Below are 23,778 nucleotides of genomic sequence, written 5' to 3'. Positions count from 1 at the left end.
ACTTTCTTTTTCAATTTGAGAATAGTTTCTCTCTGCAGGCAAAAGTGATATGGAAGCATGAACTATTAGCTTCATTGATCCGTCTTCCAGTCTATGGAGAAGTACTGCTCCTATACCGTAATCACTTGCATCTGATGCCACAATCAATTCCTTCTGTGGATCGAAGTGTGCCAGTGCTAAATCAATTAGCAGGCATTTCTTAATCTCTTCAAATGCACTTTGGCACTTCTTTGACCAAATCCACTTTTGTCCTTTTTTTAATAATTCGTTCAATGGTGCTCTTAACTTATGCATTTTTGGGATATAGATAGCATAATATTGTGCTAAACCAAAAAAAAAAGACTAACTGGGCAACATTGCTAAGTACTGGCATTCTCTCAATGGATTCTGTTCTCTGAGGATCCGGTCTTCTGCCTTGGTTGTCAATGATTTGACCCAGATATTTTATCTGTTTTAAAAAAAGTTCACATTTTTCGGCACTTAATTTGAAACCAAATTCCTCAATTCTTTGGAAAACAGTTCTGATATGCTCCTTATGTTTCTGCAGATTTCTACTCTTTACAAGAATGTCATCCAAATATGCGATTGCAAAACCTAAATCGGCAAACATTGTGTCCATTATTTGCTGAAATAACGCTGGAGCTACTTTCAAACCAAAAGGGAGTTTTTTGAGTCTGAAGATTCCTAAATGGGTATTGATACACAAATACTTTGAACATTTTTCACTGACTTTTACCTGAAGGTAAGCCTCAGATAAATCAATTTTGGAGAAAATTTTCCCTCCATTCAGCTTTGTAAAAATGTCTTCAGGGGATGGGAGTGGATAACTATGATCCAGAAGACAGTCATTGAGGCCTGTAGAAAAATAGGCACATACCCAAATCCTCTTATTTTTCTTTTTAACATATACAGTGGGACTTGTCCACTCAGAAAAGTCAACTTTTTCGACTACACCATTTTCCTGCAGTCTCTGCAGTTCAATTTCAATATCTAATTTTGAAGAAAAAGGCACGTTTCTTTTTTGCTTTAGTTCAAAATTGACTTTGGTCTTAGTACACATACCTAACCCCTCAGAAAAAACTCTGGGGAATTCGCTTTTTACGACCATAAGAAAATCCTCATTGTGTTTGGAATTTTTCTTTTCAGCTACACTCACACTGTTACAAAATGAATTTATGGGTACCTCCCATAAATCAAACAAAACGATCCAATCAATTCCAAAAAGGCAAGAATTTATACCTGGAACAACTGACACTTTTGTAGAAAAAGTTTTTGATCCAAGGGATACACTGCAATTAAATTCTCCCATGAATTTTAATCTTTTGCCGAATACTCCTTTGGCAATTTTAAATGTTTTTTCTAGTTTTGGACACCCAATTCTCTTCCAGGTCACTTCATTAATAACTGAAATATCACTATCTGTATCCAAAAGTAGTTTCACTGTGATTATTTATTTTGGTATTGATAAATTTTCTTTTACCTCCTTGTTTCACTTCTTTTGACAACACCACATTTACTTTAGACTTAAATTTTTGTATTTGTTTATTTTGGCACTGGAAAGCTCGGTGTCCGACTAAACCACATTTGGCACAAGGTTGCTCTTTCAAAGGGCAATTTTTTTCTTAAGTGCGAACCCGCACATCTCCAACATTCAAAACTTTTTCCTTTGTTCTTGGGAAATATTTTTTGTTTTACCATTAGGACGTGGGATGTAGTTTTTCCCTCTATCCTAGTGGTATCCCTTTTCACATTTATCAATTTCTGACATTCTTCTATCACTTTTTGTAAGTTAATTTCTGAATCTTGCTTCATAATCGATAAAATCTTTGACCTTAAATCCTTGTCCTTCGATGCTGTCAGTCCCTGAACAAATATTTTTAACACTTAAACATATCAACTAACGAATCTTTTAATTTGAATAGTTCACACTGGGCGTTGACTTTACCCGCATATGTGACAATATCATCAGTTTCTTCTTTTTCCATGTTCAAGCACTTATACCTTGTATGAAAAAGGCTGTCTCTTTCATCAAATATCGAGTACAAAATTCGAACAGTTTCCAAAAAAAATAACTTCCGGTTTCGCTGGTAAAATGAAATTCGTAAATTTTGTGTTTTCCTCCGTACCCAATTTCTGAAGTAGGAGTGTGATTCTTTCCTCGTCCAACCATTTCTCACATCTTTTTGTAAAAATCATCTCGAACCTACGATAATAGGCAGGGAACGTATCACCTCATTCTGGGTCATATTTGAACTCTGCTAGAGAGTTGGCTATACCTTCTGCTGAAAAAAATCTAGATGCACTATCTTTAGATTTTTGTGACAACACAGTTTCACATAATAGACGATTCTCTGTAGTTTGCTGAATGACGAGTGATTCAAAACGTTCTTGTTGAATCAACAATTGAAATTCAATTTGAGCTTTTTGCTGAGTGATCAAGCTTTCAGTTATCATTTTCGTCAACTCTGTTATTTGTTCAGAAGACATGTTTTTTTGCTTTTTTTTTTTTTTTTTTTTAATGCACAAAGTCAATGTATACAAAATTTTGTTCAAAAATATAAGATGTTCTCCCTTCAGATCTCGTCACAAAAAAAATTGTCAGCACTTGAGAAATGTTTGAAGAGAAAAAAAAAAATTCACCATACAAAATATCCATAGTTTACAAATTTTCAGGGATCCTTTTTGTCTTTTTCAAATACACGTACACTTCTTTTAAGAATTTTTTTATGACAGAAAAACAATTTCCACAGTACAATTCGTTTTATCGCATTAACCAAAAAGAGAACACCTCCGAATTGCTTTTCAGCACGAGACGATATGACGTCAACTTTTCAGAAATTTCAAAGAAAAACGGCAATAAGAATATAAAAATTCTTTGTGCTTGCGTGAATACTCGTCTTTCACTTTTTAAGAAGTATTTCCTTAATCGGATATAAACTCTTTGAGAAATTTTTTTTTTTTATTGCGCTCACCGCATGCTCATTACATTACATGCTCATTACAACTTGCATTTTCAGACAGCACAATATTTTAAGAATTATTCTTATAACTTTTGTCAATGAGCTTGTTTTCAATCTAGTTTACTACAGCCTCATATCTGTATTGCTTAACCAATCGTCACCAAACTTGGTCAAAATATTGGCATAGTCTAATTTAGAATTGATTTAAATTTTGTAATATCTAGGTTATGGTGAAAAGGTGAAAATTACACTTTTGGTAATAACTTTAGTTCTATTCATCGTAGAAACTCTAAATGGCTCATATTGTAGCCAATGAAATCTAGCATCATATTTGACCTTAAAGTTTGGTCATGATTAAAATTTTGAAAGAATTTGATGCTTCTACATTTAAATAATGAAAAAAATATTCAAGATAAACACCCGTCTAGCTGAAACCATTGTCAAAAATTTTCCCCACTCTTTATCTGTGCCAAAACCAAAACATAGATTCCATGAACAAAGCTTCTCTCTTAGAAGTGCACGCCTATGGAACTCTCTTCCGTTTGCCTGTTTCCCACCTGACTACAACCTGAATGTCTTCAAGTTCAACATAAACAAATTCCTGATGAACCACCCCTTTAAGACACTTTATCAAATCTCCAATACTAATGATTACTGCGATACTCTCTCATTAATTACTGTACACGCAATAACCCTTATCCCTGAGTGGCTTCCAGGCCTTGATAAGTGGTGACTGTCTTGTAAAAAAAAAAAAAAAAAATGCTCACTTTTTTTCTTTTACTGAGTTCACATCTTGTCTCCGTCGCCAATTTGATTTGTCCTAAGGTGGCCTATTATTCGGACAATCAAAGATAAAGTATTCCGTGAAAGGAATAAATAAATATACACTGTGGTTTGAATAATGAAAGAGAGGTTTATTTACGTATTTACATAGAGACAAATAAAGCGTGTTAATGTTCAGGGGGAAGTCTTTTTTTTCAAGGGTCCGGAGAAAACCGGTGACTTGGTTCCTTATGTAGAATGTTCCGGGTTGGTTACCTATCTCCACATAACATCCATGTTACGATGTTGACTAAAGTATATATTCCAAAATTCATGATGATGTATTTATTAGTTTAGGAGATTATATATATTTCTATGTATAGGATATGTATACATCTTGGCATTCATGCTATGTCGACTCTGCCATCTCTGTCCAATGTATTCGCTGTGTCCTGATTGAAGACTGACCAAACATGATGGTCCATTCCCAACTTAAACTAGTGACAGCCATTTTATATATATAACAATAATTGAAATGAGTTTATCTTAATACTTAAGTGCAGCTTTATGGTAAATTCAGTCATTAGAAATTTATTTTTCTTCCACATGCTTGTATGCGTTTGATATGTTAACTCTAACCATCCAGAATCAAATTTTGATGTCAACTTTCGAATACCATTTTTTAATTTATTTTTAAACTTGTGATGTACACATAACAACTTATTTGTGTTTACAGTTATGCACTAATTTGATGTTGGTGTGTTTATCCATGTAAATTCTCACTAATAGCAAATGAAGATGGTCCCCCGTGAGTGCACAGTGAACGAGGCATGGAAAAGTTCAGCATGGCCATGTAGTATTGTTGGATGTTGAGGTCGTCTGTACAATTTTTTTTATTTCCTTCCTCTGTCTTTTTCATTGCATTGGTGCCAATTCTATTGCTCTACATGTCATATGTTATTTGTAGATCTCAATGATCCGTGATTTTGATGCTATCTTGATTTTTTATCTACATATCATGATTATATCTACATTTATTTTTTCCTACATAATTTCTAATTTGCTAGATTTCAAAAGATGAACCAGTTATGTATTTTTCTTAATTTCATTCATTATGGTTTTTGATCACTTCTTGGGATAGTCAACTAGGATCTCATTGGGTGTTGATGTTATCTCTCCACCGGATTTTTGGCCTTTCTCTCAGTCTTTTCCATTTGCTTTGGGTGTCACTCTCTCATTCTTGTCCACTTGTTGGCTGTAGATCTCAAAGGTGACCTGCCTACGTTTTTCTGTTTTGGTGATGATGTCATTTACTCCAGTTTGTTGTTTGATCCAGGTGTCTTTTTCTTTCATGTAAACTGATATTAAACATTATGTGTTCCATTTTGCATTGTGACACCCTTAGTTTTTCTATTGCTGGATTCCCATGTTTCACTACCATATGTCATAACATGATGTATTCATTAAACACTTTCTCTTTAATTTTCATGGTGGACTGTTTACTTTTTATAATGTTGTCTACTTTGGCAAAAGATGTCCATCCTAGTATAATTTGCTGATGATGTTAGTGTCTCTTCTCATAAATTTCTGTAGGTAAACATAGTTGTCAACTTCCTCAATGTTTTCACCACTCACTATTATTAAATTATTAATTTTTTTTTGTTTTTGTTTTAAGTTTGAAAAGTTAATGGTGAATCTCTTCATATTAAAAGAAATTACAAATCTAGCCTTTCAAAAATTATGTAAATTATAAATGCTATTATAATTTTAATATATCAAGCAGTCCTCTGCCTTTTATAAAAAAGTGTTTCTTTATAAAATCAAATCAATTACTTTTTTACAAAGAACTGCATATTAAATACTGTTACAAGTGTTTTTCTTGCAACTTTTTCCTTTTTATTTTATTCATTTTAAAGCAAGTATCCCAAACCAAAATTTTATTTTCGTAATGTGGACACACATAGGTCTTTGCAAAGTATAAATAATAAAACCAAATTTATTTTGGTAGCTCAATTAACAACTGAATTATAACTTCAAATTTTGCTGTCTTTAACCAAACCTTTAAACAAGTGCAAAACTCTTATAAATATAATGTCAAATAAAACTTGATAATGAAAATAATAGTTGTTAGATCAAGCCAGCTTAAACATTGGGCAAAATCCCTTAGTTCTAAAAAAAAAAAAATGCAAAACTAAAGCACAGATTTGACTGTTCATATAAGATTCATTTCAACAGCTAACATGTTGAATTTTCTTAAACTGATGCAATATACATTAGCTCAAGTTACATTTTTTTTATAGTAAAATAAAAAAAAAAAACATTTTAACCATGTAAAAAAATAGACATAAGCACAATTTGATAGTAAGGTAAAAAAATTTCATTCACTAAAGTTGGCAATTTGTTTGTTTTTTGTTTTTTTTTTTGTTTTTTGTGAAAGACAGAATCAAACCTTATATTTAAGCCACCATATTGGCAAGTAGCCCTTTCTTTTTAAGATGGAACTGTTTTTATATGCATAGGGGGAAACAATATTGTACATATTAAGTTGAAAAACATCAACATCTAAAACTTGCTCATCACCAAAAATAGTAACTTAACTCAAAGTTGCTTATTAAGAAAACTATTGACGACACAAAATAGATTTCTGAAAATAACCCCAAAAATGAATTAGATATTGACGATAGAAATTGAAGAGAATTTCACTATATGTACCCATTTTCGCACTCTGAATAAGGCTGGTTTTTAACAACTTCTTTAAGTATAATCAACACATTAAAACCTTTTTTTTTATATGTTCTTTTGTTTTCAAGAGTCTTATGTGAAAACTATAAGTCAGATTTCACTCTCTCTTTATATATATATATATATATATAATATGGCAGCATGAAATATTACCCATATTCGTTTGGAAGTCTATTGTTTTTTTTGGAACTATGAATTTTACCTTAAATTTCTGTTTTTACAAATTTTACATGTCTCGTTTTTCTTTTCCAAATTCTTTCCTTTTTCCTTTTTAATTCCATATTCTGAACTTTGTGTCAGTTTATAAAAAGTATTTATATATTATGTCTAGTTGTTTAGTGCTATGAGGAAAGCAACTTTTGCCATTAAAATGAAGCACATGTCAGATGCAATATAATGAAAATTTAGACATCTATCTAAATTAAAAATATTAAACAAAAAAATTAGAAAAAAGAATGTGTGTTAATTGATTCCATCTTTTGGTATTTGAAGTGAAAACTACTAGTGTGTGTGTGCGTGTGTGTAGTAGTACAAGTCTAAATTTCGTTTAAAGGATTTAAATGTTTTTTCTTTTTATATAACCTCTCGAATATAGCTGGCTTTAAAGTATCACACTAAGGAATTATCAGTAACGTCATGCTCTGTTTACAGCTCATAGGAAAACGATATTCTATAAGTTCTGTTCTACTGAACCTATAGCATTTATTAGGTCATTGAGATATCATGCTTGAAAAATCCCTCATACCATCCCTTCGTATATAAGCCCTCTCCACCTGCATGCAAGAGAAAAGCTGAAAAGTAATGAAACTGGTTCTGTTTCAGTTGAAACAACAAGATATTTTGAAATTTGCTGACAAAGGTTAATGAAGATAAAATATTCAAATCTACACAAATTGATTTGAATGTTTCTACTTTTCTCTGATTTAGTGTGTATGTGTGTGTGTGTGTATATATATATATATATATATATATATATATATATATATACATACATATATATATATATACATACATACACTAGATGAGTACTTGTCCCAGAACGGTAAAATTACCCCCCCCCCTCCCAAGAGAAAAGTTTTGCACCACTTTTATGTCCCTTTTATGAAGTTTCAAATCAAGATATAATGATAATAAACCGTATGTCTAGAATTTTTCTTCCAATTTTGATTAAAATTCATTTCATTTGGATTCTAGAAAATGTCTAAAATTAAAGGTTTTAAATATGAGTTTTTAGAAGAATCTTGCTTAATTGGTGACTATGGAACAAATTCAATGAAAATCTGAAATATTTTAATTTTTAAATGAAAGATGATACCTATATTATGTTTCCTAAACATCTTTTAACATATGCCACAGCAATTGAAATCGGGTGAATATTTTATTAACTAAGGTTAAATACCTGTTACAATTCACAAAAAAAAAAGTCCATTTTATATGTTGGGTGGCTATAAGAAATTGACTTCTAAAGTAACTTATCTTTGGCCATGTCTCTTCCTCTTTTTCCCTCAGATTCATTTTCATCATTTCCTTTGCCTTCTCTGTGAATTAAACTGGCTACTTAAACTGTTCTACATCTACTAAAGAACTTGCATTCATTCTTTCAAGATAGCTATATCATAGAAGTGTCCTGTTCACATGGTGTCTAAGCACAGCTAATGATCAAAGTCATAACTAGCATGTTTCTTCCATTGAAGTACTTGCAACTGCGATATTTTAAAACTCTTCCTTGTCTAATCACATGGCTTAAGCAATTCACCCTTATATATTCAACATGAGATGTAAACTTTTTGAAAATTATCTTCTTATACATAAAGTGAAGCCGATTTTTTCAGTCTTTGTGAGTGATAGTCTAATTAACAAAATAATAGATGCAAGCATTTTTTGCTAATCAGATGGGGCAAATATTGCCTTGTGTTGGTAAATGGAAAAATTTCATTTCCAATTAATTTCATTGAATTTCATGTTTAATTCCATCAACAGTTTTTGTTTTAATTACTTTTCCACTTTTTAGCATAAGTCTGTGTTTTCATAATTAAAAAACATGGAATTAAGCTGCTTTTTTTTTCTTTCTTCCTCTCTTTTATTTATTTTTTTCTATTCCTTTTCCTGTCAGATATTGTCTAGCTTTGTTTTTCCTTTCTCTCTGAAAATAGTAATTTTGTCATGCTTCAAATGAGTCCAAGTTAGGAGAGGTTTCGTCAATAAATAAATTGTTTCCGTTAAAACCTGTCGGTCAATACTTAAAGTATGAAAAAACTAAAATAAATTTTTTAAATTCCTGTAAATTAATACCTCCCAACCCCAGTGAAACTTTGTTTTAGCCTATTATGAGTGTAAAACTAAGAAGAAATAAAGAACAATTCTTTTAGAATCCAGAGATGGAAAATCAATTTTGTATGTAAATATAACCAAAAAATGATCCCCCACTTTCAGACAATTTTAAAGTTTTATGAATCATTTACAAATTTTGTTTATATGGAAGCTAAATTCTGTGCAGTTTTCCCCACTCAGACTTACCTAGTAATAGGTTATGGGAAATTTTGGGAGAGAGAGTACCACTCGAATTTAGGGTTAGTTAATAGTTAAGGAAAATTATTTGGGGGGGGGTGAAAAAAATAAAAAGGAAGTCTTCGTTTGATGTTTTTGCTTTCCATCTCCCTTCTTCTATTGTTTTTGGTTGACATAATAGGACAAAGACAAAAAGAAGTGTTGTCTCATGGAGGTGGAGGAAACCATTTAAAACGAGATGTTACTGTTAAATACTTGATTGAAGTTGTTTGTATGTTGTACTTAAAGGCAGAGTTTATGAGTTCAAGCCTCATCTGGACAAAAGTATTTTTACTTTGATTTTGTGTTAAAATGAAGGTAAACATATAAAGTTTTTCATTTAATATCACATGTACAAAATATAAATATGTTAAAGGGAGTGTGGATTTACCTGCAGTATTCTTCCATCAGACTTATTTGATTATTAATGTAACAAAATACATAGGCATAAAATGAGACATAAAATAAAAGAATTAAGAAGACTGTTCAAAAGTTTTGTTGCCTTAATGATACCATTGGAGCATAGGGAGGAGCTGGTGTTAGTGTAATAGTAAAAGTTAGTAGTGGATTTTTTTTTCTTTTTACAAAGGAGTCGCCACTTTATCAAGGCTCAGAGGCCACTCGAAGATAAGGATTAATGAGTGTACGGTAGTCAACGGAACAATATTGTAGTAATTGTTAGTAGTGGAAATTTGGTAAATTGGATTAATTAAGGAGACGGCTCACCTAGAAATTGTGTACATTTGATATGAAGAAAACCATATTGTAGTTAGCTGGAAAACAGACAAATGGAAGAGAGTTCCACAGGTGTGCAGTTCTAAGAAGGAAGCTTTGTTCATGGAATCCACGTTTGGTTTAGGCACAAATGAAGTGTGGGAGAAATTATTGACAGTGGTTTCAGCTAGACGAGTGTTTTTGTGAAAGTTTGGCATAGGGGCACCATATATTGGAGCTCAGACGAACACTTGCCATGAAAATAACGATAGACCAGAGATAGGCGTGCAACGTCGCTTTTGTGGAAGGAGGTGCAAGGAAGAGAAAGAGGCATCTCCTACGAGACTACAAAGTCAAGAAAGGATAGGGTGCTTCTTGCAGCTCCTGGCCAGATGTGGCAACAGTACTCCATCCTAGGACAAACTTGGTTTTTATATAGGTAGAGAATTACATCGGCAGTGAGATATTTACTGGAGCAGTAGAATAATCCAACCATATTTCCAACAACTTTGGAAACAGATTTGATGTACATGTTCCATTTCAGATCAGGAGTAAACAAGAAGCTTGTCAAAACATGGAGCCTCCCCAAGACAAGAGCCATTCATTTCAATTGATGCCAGACGGGGGTCAGAGCGTTGATGATGTAAAGATAGAAACTTGGTTTTAGATGCAATAAAAGTAACCATCCACCCCTTTCCTCATTGTGCCACATGCTCAAGATCAGAGGAGAGAGAATCAGATCTTACGGCCTTTGAAGTATTGCCATAGATGGTAGTGTCTTCAGTGTAAATGTCTACGAATGATCTTAGGATGTGATTTGGGAGATCATTGATGTAGATCAGGAAGAGAGTTGGGCTTAGGATGGATCCTTCAGGGATTCCAGCATTAATACTGTGAGCTTCTGATTTCTGCCCATCAGCCACTACTCTTATAAACCTATGAGAGAGAAATGATTTAATAATTGAGAATACATTTCCAGCTATACCATAGCTGTATATTTTGTGGCGTAGACCTTTATGCCAAACTCTATTAAAGGCCTTTGATATATCAAGAACAATAGCCCTAGAAATTAAGCCTTCCTCAAGAGATTTGCTAATCCTATGAGATATAACAGTTAGCACATCTGCTGTAAATGGAGTAAGTTCAGTGAACTTTTGACATTACTAACCAACAGTGTTGCTGCTGTCAACCAAGGGAAGAGGCATGTCATGTGTGAACGTGTAACCTTGCCAGTGATAGTTGATGGTATCCATAACATGGAAGGAAAATATGTATGATACAATGGATGTGTAATATGAGTCTTAAAGACACTTAGTTTTAATGGCCTTATATGAAGTGAAAATCTAGACAGTATAGGGAGATGTATGTAGAACAGATGACTTTACTAGTTTGGTCACATTGAAAGAATGGATTTCTTGGGTAGATGTAGAATATGAGGTGGCAGGGTCAGTTGGCAGAGGAAGAAAGTGATTGGGATGGATTTGAGAGAAAGAGTGATAAGTTAGGTTGAACGTCAATTTGTGAAAACTGTCCAACACATGGCAGCATGTAAAATGGATGTTAAAATGAATTTGATGAAGAAATAAAACGGTCATATATGAGGGAGTGGTGGTGAATCAGCAATGCAACAGAATATGTTATGAAAATATACACCTACAGTAAAAATAGTCTCATATAACTTCATATAACTCTAAAAACCCGTAATCCAAGTGTTGCGTAACATAATTAGTCTCGTGTGTGGTAGTTGGAATTGGGCATCCAGTTTTTGGCGTCTTTTTTTGCTTTCACAAATTTAATATCAAACAAATATTACAAAACAAAAAAATGCTAAATCTGTAATGAATTGCTTGTAAATCATTTCCAAGAATAGTTTTCTTAATTAAATATTCTAAATAGTAAAAAATAGTTTTTGATAATAATTACTTTAATTAATATTGAAAATAGAATCGTCTAACTACAACCGCAACCAAAAACTCTTCTTTTCTCTGTACCTAAAATTGAATAAAGTTATTTTTTCTAGAACATCCCATGGGGTTTCTTCCAACTTAGCTACAAAAAGTCTAATATAAATAAATATTCGTTAAGCCGTCCTTTGAATGAACAAATTATTCAAATTTCCACCAATCGTTTCTAATCATCTTGTGGTGTTGTTCATTGCCCAATCAACAAGTTCTTTAATTCTTATCCTTGTGGTGACCCTTTCATAAAATATTAAAAAAACTCCGAAAGAATCTAGGCAAAAGTGGCGCACACATTTTTTGTATTTCATTGAAAGGTTGGGGGGGGGGTCTTGAGAGAGTTACTATTTTTTTTCGAACTTTTTATATACTCCCTAGATCATAATATTTAATATTTTCGAACTTTTTATATACTCCCTAGATCATAATATTTAATATTTTCGAACTTTTTATATGCTCCCTAGATCATAATATTTACGATTTGCGAACGGACGCGTTATCTCTACATTTATTTTGATCAACTTTTATAAAATTCCCTCTATTCCGTCCTTTCACTCATTTGTTCGCTTTTTTCGTATAAATGCAAAACTAATCGGAGCAAAGTAGGCTGCCTGGCTTTCTGGCTGGGACCTCCAGAAACACAATTAGCTTTGATCAATGTTGGGGAAACCCTTCATATAAAACAATTGCTGTTCATTTGGAGAGCTCCCCCTTCTTGGGGGAGAGCTGGTTTTCCCCAACATCGTGAAGAAGCAAAATACATCAGAAACTAGTCTGCAGCCAACCTTCATTTCTACGCCTGTTTGATTCTTACCTTATTCATTTCAAGTCAACTTTTAGATTGACATTGTTAAATTTGAATGCTTTTCACTTCCTCTTGTGTCTTAGCGGAGCAGTAAAATCTCAGCTTTTCTTTCACTTTCTTTTTCACCTTTGCGTCACGGGTTTGAGCCTGCCTGCCTACTCCTCCCCCCCCCCCAACAAACACCCAGTCAATGCCAGGCACCCATGCTAGTCTAATATATAAAAGGAAAAATGGGCGTGAGTGTTTGTGTCTGTCCACCAATGGCTTTTTGCATCGGGGATCTTGTGTTGGTTAGATTTCGCAACAAGTTTCCTTATACTTCCTAGATAATAATATCTCAGGTTCGAAAATGGACATCGTCTATGTCTTTTTTTTTTTTTTTTTTTTTTTTTTTTGATCGACTTTTAAAAAATTCCCTCCATCCCATCCTTTCCAGTATTTGTTTGTGTTTTTCGTATAAATAAAGCGAAACTGATCAAAACAAACACGAGCACCTCCTGGCCTTCCGGGCTGAGACATTTTGAAGTCAATTAGGTTTGATCAATGTGGGAGAACCCTTCATATCAGACAATTACTATTCATTTGGACACTGCTAGAGTTCCTCCTTTTTGGGGAAACAAATACTGCAGAAAGCTGAAAGCTTAACTGGTCTACAGCTAGATATTCATTTCTGCGCCTGAATGATTCTTAACTTAATTGCCAACTCATTCATTTCTTTTTCATCACTAAATTTAAATTTCCGCTCACGCCATGGCGTAGCAGTAAACTCTCATGTTTTCTTTCAATTTCTTTTCTGCTTTTGCATCACAGGTTTGAGCCTGCACTTTTTTTTTTTTTTTCACACACACCTACAAACACCCGGGCAACTCTGGGTACCTCACTAGTTTATTATATAAAAGAAACTTTGTGTGTGAGTTCATTACCTATAGACTCAAATGATTGGGCCAATTTGATTTCACACAAAGGTTTCTTGATGTGTCTAGGAGTGTTCTTATGTAGGCTTTGTATCGAAATGTGTCTGATAACTATTGAAAATCGATAATCAAAAATAATTTCGATTAAAAAGAAGTCCGATTTTGACCAAAATTAACACTTTTATACAACCTATCATCATAATTGCATTTGAGAAGTTTTATCACTGCACAAGCAGAAGGATCCAAGCCTACAAAATCAACTCTAGATTTTATTATAAGACGGGCACGTTCAAGCCATTATCACCACACAAGAATAAAGGCCAGACATATAAAATCAACAGTTAATTCTTTGATAAGACAGACGCACATTCAAAATATTTACTATTCCCCATTAATCTCAAACCCAAAATTATTTGCTACTAATTTACTATTACTCTCAAAATCAACCTTATTTACTACTTGCATTTCTGCCCGGCTTCGCTCGGGCCCTTTATACTGTTCATAACTTGCCCTATGTGTGAATACCCTTTTATGCAAAATTTCAAATGTTCGACCAAAAATTGTCTGAGTAATTTGTTAGACAAAATATATATAATATGCAATAAATATATATATATATATATATATATATATATATATATATATATATATATATATACTCGTAGCCAAATTAAATATTGAAATGCTCATATCTTTGGTTCTATGGGACAGAACTACATGAAAATTTGTAGGCTTTTGAAAGATTATAATACTATTCCATGGTTAAAATGTTATGACAATTGGTAAAAAAGAATCTATATTTTCAAATCAATAAATATGCCCAAATTTGCATATATAGAAGAAGATTATGTTGATTAAAGTTGATTTTGCATTAAAAGTGTTATATTATTAGTTTTTATTTTTATACTAATGAGTCGGGATTTACTAAAGCCACTGGAGGATGAGTGTTAATGAAATGAATTGTCAGTTGAATGATGAATATTATGAAAGGATTGAAAATGAGGACTGAAATGTCTGCTGACTTATAAGAATTGTTTCTGACATATTTGTTGTGATTGTGTTTGAAGCAATTGCTTGGTGATGGTTGCCATGGATATGAAGAAACTCTGTTTATTTGATGTTCAGCACACAAAGGAAGAAAAGAAAATTCTTTACAAATTCTTACTGTAAATATTTTATTAGGAAAACCAAAGTCGAGCACTTTCCATGGAAATAACAAAGTATAAAAAGAAAGGAAAGTTCTTTGCTGTGGTTATAGCTAGACGTGTTCTTGCTACGAATGTACTACAGGGATGGGGAAACAGGGACTGAAGTTCAATTGAGCATCCACCAATGATACAGTAGAGAGAGGTTAGCACCATTGACTTCTGTGTGGAAGAGGTTGTATGAACGAGAAGAGATCATCAAGAAAAATGTATTTTAGAGAAACAAACATTGATTAATTAAGCTTTGATCTTAGTATCTTTAGTTACATAATTTGATGAAAAGACTGTAGTATAAGTGTTGCTAATTGTTTTTCAGTTTTTCGATGAGCCGTGTGTTAATCAATTAGAATTGAACACTGCGTTTTCATGTCTGTCCATTGCTTTAACAAAATTAGTAACAAATTTAATTAAACTGGGAAAATGTTAAAGCTGCAATAAATGAGGTCAAAATGTGTACAAAATTAATTTTCTGATAAAAAAATTTATAGCCACAACCAGAGCCTGGGTTATTTTCCTTACTATAAATAAATAAAATCGACTCTTTTTAAATTCTGGCATGTCAAATACTTATGGCCCATATCGAAGATACTGCATTTTGTCATTTAACAACCAAAAATTGCATTTTTTTATGATTTAATCTGGATAAATGTGCCATTCATTGTTTTTATAAATTCCAAACATTTCTTTACGATTAAAAATTATATTGATCAAATTTTATTAATTTTAAAATTTATTTCTTGCAGTTCCATAAAAATTTTTAGCGTTTAAAAATCGTTGTTTTCAGTCTATTAAACTCCTTGCATTCGTGACTGTAGCTATTTTTGTGCATATTTTATGTTTCTACGTTTACATAAGGAAAATATCCTGTATTCAATTTTATTAAACAACTTGAATTAGTTGCATGCGGTCCTCATAATAACACAAAAGGACATCAGAATCTTGTGTTTGTTTTTAAATAATCCTATTTTAGGCTTGGATAACTAAACACCTTAAGTTAAAATTACTTTGTTTTTAAAGTGATTTTAACTTCTCTCCATTTTTGTTATCATGCAATCATCTTTCATCCTTTTGAGTTCCTTACATCAAATGGTGTCATGCCTTGTTTGAAGCGACTTGGGCAATCTTTAAGTTTCTGTATTTTTCATAACTATAAGTAGTTGTTTCTTTTATTTTAATTTATATTTATACTTACTACATCTTACATTAATAATATTACATTAATATTATTAACATTATGTTTGTTGCCATGTTGTTTGAATTACAACAGCACAAAATGTTCACAATTTGAATGCTTTACATGATTTATGAGCCTTATCTTTAATGCTTTGTACCTCCTAAACATCAAATATAGCGATCATTTTGTGCTGCCTTAGTTTTAATGTAGATATGGCCACATATCTGCTTAATAATATGCTTCTACCTTTGTTTGGACATTATCACCTTCTACCCCATTTTTTAATTTACCCAAAACGAGGCACATTCCCTACTGAGACACAAGGGACTACTGTTAATTATAGGCCGGATTCACAAGTGGGGAATTGTGCAACAAAGTGTTTGCTTATATTACATTTGAATTTCTACATGTTGGTAGTCATAGGAGCAGGGAGGGAATTCCAAAGGCATGCAGTTTGAGGAACAAAGCTATTGCATTAGAAAGCTTTCCTGCATCTGGTGACCTCTACAGTGAAAGAGTGTGATTTTATTGCTTCATGGGTTGGTTAGAGGTGTTTATGTTGGGTGCACAAATTCGTCAGAGCACCATTCTGTTGAAACACTTGTAAAAGGAGCACATGGATGCAACATTGCAATAATAGGAAAGAGGTTGGAGTAGACAGTATGGGACCTATTAGGTTAGAGATTCTGTTTTGAACCATGTTCAAGAGCGAAAGAGAAGTGGTTGGTGCTCAGCCCAGATGTGACAATAGTGCTCCATGAATGTGTGCATGGTAGCTTTATAGAGCAGGTGCACGTTTTTTTTGTTTTTTTTGTTTTTTAACTCTGTAGAGGAAATGAGGTTGTGTGTTTGCCAAATATGAAATGCAAAAAATTGTTGAATAAGTAGTTAGTGTTGATGAGTATCAAAAATGAATATTTAACTATTTCAAATTGAACTTTTCCAAAATCAAATAAATGATCATAAATAGAATTCTGCTGTCACCATTAACTTAAAAGTAACATTTACTTTATTTATTGAAATGGTATTTAAATGATTTTCATTTTTATGGTGGGGAGAATATTTTTTAACAATTAAATAAACTGTTAGAATAAATAAAATATTAAAATGTTCCTTTTATTGATCAAAAGAAAAAAAGTATTAAGCTGACAAGTATGTTTATAGTAAGAAGACAGAAGACGGTAAGTAAACAATTGTGGCATTTTCACAGCGTCATCCTGCTTGTAATATACAGGTCAGGGATACAGACCTCTGGCACCATCTGTAATGGCATGAAAGTTATTAATAATTGCAGTACACAATCATTTGGGATTAAATAATTCTTTGGTAGGTAGTATTATTCTTTACAGTATCAATGTGTATCTTGATGTTATATAATAATCCCTGGAGATTTCTCAACAGCTGTCTCAATCTTCAGAAACAAGAGAAAGATTTTGTCAACTACATATTACTGGCGACTTCCTGAATACATAACTCTAATTCTAATCTTTACTTTCCAGTGGAATTTTCCAATTTTCTATATCATCTAGCCTTATATGAAAAGTTTTGTTTTAAGCACTATTTTCAGAAAACCATGTCCAATATTGGTGCAAAAGCATCCGAATGTAGAAATAACAATCTTTTTTGGTCATTATGCAGAGACAAATAGCATGATGACACTTTAAAATTATACCATAAGGGAATCAAAAAGAAAACAAAAACTTATTTTTTATGTACTAATGAGTCACTGCTCATCAAGGATAAGCACCATTCGAGGATAAGTGTTATTGAGTTTGAAGATTGGTAACAGTGGTGTGGTTGAAACTGAGTAGAATCTGATGATTTAAAAGAACAACTCAATAAGAACTTTCTAACATTGGATTTAGAAACCATGTTTTAGTCAACTGGGAAGCAGCCCCATGGTATTATTCCACAGATGAGTAAAGAAACTTTGTTCAAGAGTTCCATTCAGTTCTAGATATCTAGAGAGAAAAAGAAAAATTATTTACAGTAGTTGTAGCCAGACAAGTTTTTTTGTGAATGTTGGCTTCAATTAAGATCAAAACAAAGTGTGATGATTTATTATCAAAATACACTGATATGTTTAGAGTTGATGTCAGTAGATAATTATATTTTAACAATACATATGCTCTCCATTTGGAGATACCAAATTGGTCAAAGGGAAAATTATTCCCAACTCGCATTTAGGTAAAAATGCACTTTCATATAAATAATTGAATTTATTCAAAAACGTACTGCAAAACAAATAACATCTACATAAAACATGATATAGTCAGCAGTCATGCGAGATAGCATATATATATATATATATATATATATATATATATATATATAGCTTTATTTATTTTATAATATTTCAGTATGTTATATATCTGGATATTAAATGTTTGAAAGTCTTACCAATGCACATTTTAAAATATAATGCAATAATTCAGATGTTATAAGTATATTTTCTATTAATATTTCGAAATAAACATTATCAATGAGTTGAAAACAGTGTTTTTATTTGTATGATTCAGACTACCATTCTCATAATGATTGTTATTTTCACAGTTTTGGTCAATGTAACCTCTGACCTTCAGCAGAATCTTTTCAAACTCTGAAACCAATATAGAACATTGTATTGAACCTTTTATTAAATACATAAAGATGAATTGTTCTCTTCTGCCAGCCATAATCTGTTAGAAGTGTTAACTCTGTTATTCTTAGTAAAATATATGTATAATGTACATGTTTTATGTTTTCCATAAGTGTTTTGATTTTCGAATGTGAAAAATTCATAATTTTTTGCCAATAAATAAATATATATATATATACACACACACTTTATCTACAACACTTTGGGTTACAACTACTCTAAGTATTTATTCCACTTAGATTCATTAATAAAATTTATAATCCGTACATATCTTTGGAGAGATTTATTATTTGGCCATTTTATTTACATGTTTGCAGTGTGTACGTAAAATTTGAAAGCATTATCAATGCATATTTTAAAATACAATAACTTGAATTTGGGTTTGTATTACTGTACACATAGATTCGAAAAAGTTGTCAAAAAACAAATATATAACAAATAAATGTTATCAAAGGCAAGATAAGTTACTTTTCTACCTAACTGGATATATTTTTCGTGTTTTTATTCAATGTAACATGTTTATTCAGCTCGAAAAACATACATTGTTTACCGATGTATTGGAAAATTCAAAATGGCGCCCGACTCTCTCTTTAACACGGTAAGTTCGGGGAAAGGTGTTATAAATAATAAACTAGACAAAATACTATTAAAACCCCACCGAATATATGTCAACCTATGTCACAGTAATATATATTGAGTGAGTTTTTAACAGTATTTTGTCTAATTTTATATTTATAGCACCTTTTCTCAAACTTACCGTGTTAAAGAGAGAGTCGGGCGCCATTTTGAATTTTCCAATACGTCGGTAAACAATGTATGTTTTTCGAGCTGAATAAACATGTTACATTAAATAAAAACACTGAAAACATATCCAGTTAGGTAGAAAAATAACTTATCTTGCCTTTGATAACATTTATTTGTTATATATTTGTTTTTTGACAACTTTTTCGAATCTGTGTACAGTAATACAAACCCTTGAATTTTAATAGTTATTAGTATACTTTTTCAGTGATATTTCAAAATAAATCTTATCAAATAGGATTGAGAGTTTCTCCATATTGGATATTCAATTTAGCACACAGTATCAAGTCCGTTTTTGAATGGTAAATTTTTCAGGTTTTATCCATTGTTGACAGTTATTCAAAGATTGTAAAACAGTTTTGATAAAATTTTATACAATCTGAGTAGACTAAAAATTTATGTCTGAAATTTGACAGTAAAAGATTAGTTTAAATGAATGCAAGAACAGCAGATGTCTTCAGGTACTTTGGAAAATATTTATTAACTGATGTTTAATTTTTATGAAATTTTCACAAAAATTGAAAGTATCCGAATTTTGACAAAGGTTTTTATCTCTGTATTTGCAACGTTTCATTAACTAAATATAGCCCACATTATGATCCCTTATGTCTGACTTTTTCAAAATTGATAATGATCAGTGACTTAGTTTAAGACTGAATCTTATACATCGAAATAGGAATATATTTTTTCAAATACTAAGGATAACTTATGTTTGCATATTCTTTCCTTTATTCTTTTTAAATGCTTAATAAATTTTTTGAGTTTTCAAGCAGATGAATTTGCTGTACTGAAAAACTTATCAGACATCCAGAAAGAATCATGGAAAAAATATGTAGGCACAAGTCATCTGTAGCATTTAAGCCTTCAAGAAAAAATTCTGCATACATGTACATATTTTAAACGCATGCACGCACACACACACACACACACACACGCATACATACACGCATACATACATACATACATACATACATATATATATATATATATATATATATATATATATATATATAACAGAAATTGTATATGTTTGACTTTTTAACGTTTTCCATTTCTTAGATGAATCAAAGGTATCCGACTTTGTTGTCATAAAATCTGTTCTTTTGAACTAAAATCTTTTCCTGTGAAAATGTAATACATGTTACCCCAATCGACAACTCACCAACCCCAACATTGTGTGCCATAAATTTATCCTTCATCTTCTATGCATATGGCCATGTCATCATCTCTCACGCTGGCAGCTGCCAAGGGATGCACACAGGTTCACAAGTATAAAAATAAAATCAAACAAGGGAAACTGAAGAAGCTCTAAGTGTTAACATCAATATTTTAGTTTTCCTGTCGATACTGAGTTCCTCAGTTGGTTGATCAACTCCTCTCAATCTCCCAAAGCTTTCCCAACCTGATTCAAACTATGATCTGCCTTTGACTCTGTCCAGCTTACAACTGACATCAACTGTGTCTGACTGGCAACTCCTTAAAACTGTCTTAAAACCTAGCAAACATCCATCAAATGTTGCAAACTTTCCTAACAATTCATAACTCATTGCCACAAAAAATTCCCTGACACTCCCAATTGTTATAAAGCTGTTGTAAAACTCAGTGCCAGTTTTAAAACTAATTCTAAATATATCTTGGGTACTTTTCTTCCTGCCACACCTTAATTACAACCCCACGTCAGCTCACCTTTGTCTACCTTAGTGAACAAATTTCTATCCACTGTCTTTCCATTACATAGACTTTCCACACTTCTGCTTCTTCTGTTATATTTCTTTTTTATTTTTCTTTCTTACTTCCTAACAGTTTCTTAGGAGGGGGGGGGGCTGATAGTACCACAAAAATATTACGTAACAGCTATATTGAAGCTGGGATTATAGATGCCATCCATCATTCTATGATTTGAGGATCCTAACAAAAATACTATCCTTTGTATCATGTATTTTTTTTTTTTTTCATTACCAAAAATTCGAAAATTATCCCCTTTGAATGAAATATTCACAATTCATTCAATGAATTAGATATTTTACTTCAAGTTAAAAACTTGAAGGAATACTATGGAAAGTAAAGTCCTGAAAGTGAATATCACAACACAAAAGTGTTGATCAGTGTTTGTAGTGTTGGAAATCTCCCAGAAAGAGGAAAATTCTCATGCTCAGTTTGTGGTAAGGGAGTCGAGTGCAACTCCACTTTTTGTATTACATGCAGGCAGTTGGTACACAAGAAGTGCAGTAGAATTACTGGTGAATTGAAAGCAGATAGCTTATTTATGTGCAAGAGGTGTAAGACAACAAAGATGAATGTGAATTAGATGTCGAGAAAATATATGTAGATGGTAAAGTTATTGAGGTTGTTAAGAAATTTTGTTGTCTTTGTTACAATTGATTGAAAAAATTGGATAGAATTAAATTTAGGAAACTGCTACCATTACTAATCAGCAGAGCATTATCAATGTCGATTGAATGACAAGTCTGTCAAACATTTGTACACAGATGATGTATGAAAGTGAAATGTGGTGAAGACAAGTGTTGCATGTAGAGAAATGATATGAGAATGACACACTGGAGGAATAATGTGAGTATTTGGTAATCTCAGAGGAAGAATAAATCTGGACAGTATAGAAAGATTTGTGTAGAACAGGAGACTTCAATGGTATGGCCACATTGAAAGAGTGGATGAGATTTCTTGGACTAGTAGATGTAGAACAATTGAGGTAGCAGGGTCGATTTACAGAAGTGGGCAAGGAAAAGGTGGAGAAAATGATCAAAATTAATTTGAGAAAAAGATTGGTTTGAGATAGGTTAATTTGAAAGTCAGTTTCTGAAATCCATTCAACAAATGCCAGCATGTAAAATGGTTGAACCAAATATGATGATGACTACTATGGTCATTCGGTGTTTGTCAGGTGTATTATATTTTCACTTACTAACGAGTGTATAAACCGTTATACACGTGTGTCATCGTCATGAAGTCAGGTTCTTGATTGTCTGCAAATATAATGCCGGTCGGATGTTGATTTATAAAAAAGGTTTATTTAAAAAGATAGTCACAGAAAACATCACAGTGACATAAGTATGTATGAGAGAGAGAAAAACACTGACAGATACATAAATGAATAGCTTGTTTTGCTACATTTACTTATATTATGACCTCACCTTGAGAATAACACCCAAACACATCTTTTCTTCTTAAAATCTTGCCAACTAAGAGCTAGGACCCAACTCCTCACCTCAGAAATCATGTAGTTTCACAGCTACTGTCTGGGGTCACCTCTGACATTTAAGATGTCACAACCTTTTCCATTCAAGCATCACCCTCATTATGTAACAGATTTATATCAATCTATTTTATTGGCAAAAAAATAGCAAAGTACAACAAGCTATGTGAAAACACTATATATTGCATTTGTATACGATCTGAATTTTTGTTCAAGTTGACTTTAAACTTGAAATCGGAGTATTGTAGGCCTCATCACAACCTCCTTTGGCTAGTTGTTTCAGAGAGCAGAGAATAATACCTTTTGTTGAGATGAAAGATATGATGATACATTTTTGGAAGTGACCATAGAGACAGTGATTAGGTATTGGATGAAAAAATCCTTAAAAAGAAGGTTTGCATTCTCATTGATGCTATATGCCTTAACCAGGCCCCCCTCACATCCGTTGTTGCTCAAGTGGGGACAGATTAAATTTTTGAAGCCATTCTTTGTAGGGAAGCATGGAGAATCATGTCACCATTCTGGTTGTTAACTGTTGAACATACTTCATGTGTACGATAGCATTTTGAAGAATTGAGGGATTACCCAAGAATGGACTATACCACGTATAGAAAGGATTTCCAGATTAGGTAGCAAATTCGCTTGATGACATAAAAAGAACTCAAAACATTGTTTGTAAACTACGGGGTTTTTTGTCAATTTGTTGTTTACACGTTGGCCATGGCAGTATGAACTCTATGAAATTCTATCATCCATGTCAGTTTTCATTTGCCATTGCTTGAGGTCATTTTTGACGGATTCCTTCAAAGTCTTTGGCCTCATTTTTAACTGAAATGTGTCTACATGTATTTATCCACACAGATCTTCATTCAACAATCCACAACTGGCTCTAGCTCGGCACTTTCAGCCTGAATAGCTTGGAGTCAGAACTAACTCTACTGTCAAGATGCACATAAAAAATCAATCATATCATAGTCCTATTATTTCTCTATATCCTCAGAAAGACCAAATTAGTAGGAGCCGAACATTTTATCATGTATAAGATTGCACTGTGGACATGGCTGTTGGTAAACTACACCACTAATTCAAGTGATAAGAAACATTAGATTTGAAGTTATACATATTTCTTTTAACACATTAAAAGCTAGGAAATTATTTGGCCTTAAAGTTACAATTAATGTGTAGTATCGTTTCTGTTAGAAGAGAAATTTTTCTAATCGGAGGAATTCTTTCTTTTTTTCCCAATCCAGAGTGATCCTTCTTAGGCAAGTTTAATTTTCATTAAATTTAAAATGGATTTTATTATTTCATTTTGTTCTTGTTCATTTATTTCATATGAATCAA

The 23,778-nt window shown here is 32.3% G+C and overlaps 1 protein-coding gene across 6 annotated transcripts in view; it reads left to right on the top strand.

The window, feature by feature from the left end:
• The window catches only part of LOC145242401 (uncharacterized), a 513,435-nt gene that overhangs the window by 413,175 nt on the left and 76,482 nt on the right, over positions 1-23,778 (top strand). The gene's annotated exons all lie outside the window — the stretch shown is intronic.

Source organism: Euprymna scolopes, chromosome 21 (assembly GCF_053919585.1).
Source record: "Euprymna scolopes isolate OS-2025 chromosome 21, ASM5391958v1, whole genome shotgun sequence".
Classification (NCBI taxonomy): Eukaryota; Metazoa; Mollusca; class Cephalopoda; order Sepiida; family Sepiolidae; genus Euprymna; species Euprymna scolopes.
This window is presented reverse-complemented; position numbering and strand designations above follow the sequence as displayed.